At 40.7% G+C, this 543-nt stretch overlaps 1 non-coding gene across 1 annotated transcript; it reads left to right on the top strand.

Moving 5' to 3' along the window:
• Positions 1–234: 234 nt before the first annotated feature.
• Positions 235–340, top strand: LOC120106583 (small nucleolar RNA R71). Its single transcript, XR_005508703.2, has one exon. It is a non-coding gene; the product is annotated as a small nucleolar RNA R71 (small nucleolar RNA).
• The last annotated feature ends 203 nt before the right edge of the window (positions 341–543 follow it).

Below are 543 nucleotides of genomic sequence, written 5' to 3'. Positions count from 1 at the left end.
AGACAGGTCCATAGAATGACTTATTTCACAAATGGTCCCTTTTCTTTGAGAACTCAGGGGTGCTTGACGAGAACAGGAAGCATGGTGGAGGGAGTTTTCATTTAGATTTTTAAATAATTGCCATGCTTCATGCTCATTTTGAAGCACGAATGTCCCCCCGCATGCAGCATTGACATCTGACGGTTTCGTTCAGTCAATCCGTCATAGAAACATTGCACTAGCTACCACTTAGGTATTTGATGACGAGGGCATTTACGGATTAGGTCCCGAAATCTCTTCCAAGTTTCATGAAATTCTTCTCCTTCAGTTTGGGAGAAGCTTGTAATGGCACGTCTAAACTGGTTCGTTCTTCCTATGGGAAAGTATTTTTTTAGGAATTCTTGTTGCATTTGATCCCAAGAACGAATCGAGTTGGCTTCTAAAGAATTCAGCCATTGTTTGGCTCTATCTTTAAGGGAGAAGGGGAATAATCTAAGTTTCATAGCATCATCAGTGAAGTTCTGAATCTTGACAGTGGTGCAAATCTCAAGAAATTCATCTAAG

Source organism: Phoenix dactylifera, chromosome 6 (genome assembly GCF_051530095.1).
Source record: "Phoenix dactylifera cultivar Ajwa chromosome 6, Ajwa_hap1_PhDact_Kaust_v1.1, whole genome shotgun sequence".
Taxonomy (NCBI): Eukaryota; Viridiplantae; Streptophyta; class Magnoliopsida; order Arecales; family Arecaceae; genus Phoenix; species Phoenix dactylifera.
The sequence above is the reverse complement of the archived record's forward strand: the minus strand, read 5'-3'. Positions and strand labels throughout refer to the sequence as shown.